Source organism: Cyprinus carpio, unplaced genomic scaffold, assembly GCF_018340385.1.
Source record: "Cyprinus carpio isolate SPL01 unplaced genomic scaffold, ASM1834038v1 S000000696, whole genome shotgun sequence".
Lineage (NCBI taxonomy): Eukaryota > Metazoa > Chordata > Actinopteri > Cypriniformes > Cyprinidae > Cyprinus > Cyprinus carpio.
In genome coordinates, this window is record NW_024873429.1 from 15,013 (window position 1) to 15,546 (window position 534).

Consider the following 534-nt stretch of genomic DNA (forward strand, 5'->3'; position numbering starts at 1 on the left):
TCCCGCCGAACACTGGCGAGAGATTCGCAACTAAAAAACCTTAACTTTCCCCTCTCATGGTCGGAGAAACTTACCCATCTGGTGTTGCAAGTATTGAACTCCCACCGGATGCTGGTGAGAGCCTCCCGACTAGATAACCTTACCTTTTCTATTCTATGGTCAGTGAGGCTTACCTATTCGATGCCAGGAGCTTGAGCTCCCATCGGATGCCGATGAGAGCCTCCTGGCTAGACAACCTTACCTTTTCTATTCTGCGGCCAGCAAGGCGTACCTGTTCATTGCCAGGTGCTTGAGCTCCCTTCGGAAGTCGGTGAGAGCCACCCGGTTACTCAACATTGCTGTTCCGTCTTTCGCCCGGAGAGGTTTAACCATTCGATGCCTGGAGTTGGAGCTCACATCGGATGTTGGTGGAGCCTCCCGGCTAGACAACCTTTTCCGTCTTTCAGCCAGAGAGTCTTACCCGTTTGATGACGGGAGCTTGAGCTCCTATCGGACGTCGGTGAGAGCCTCCTGGCTAGACAACCTTACCTTTTC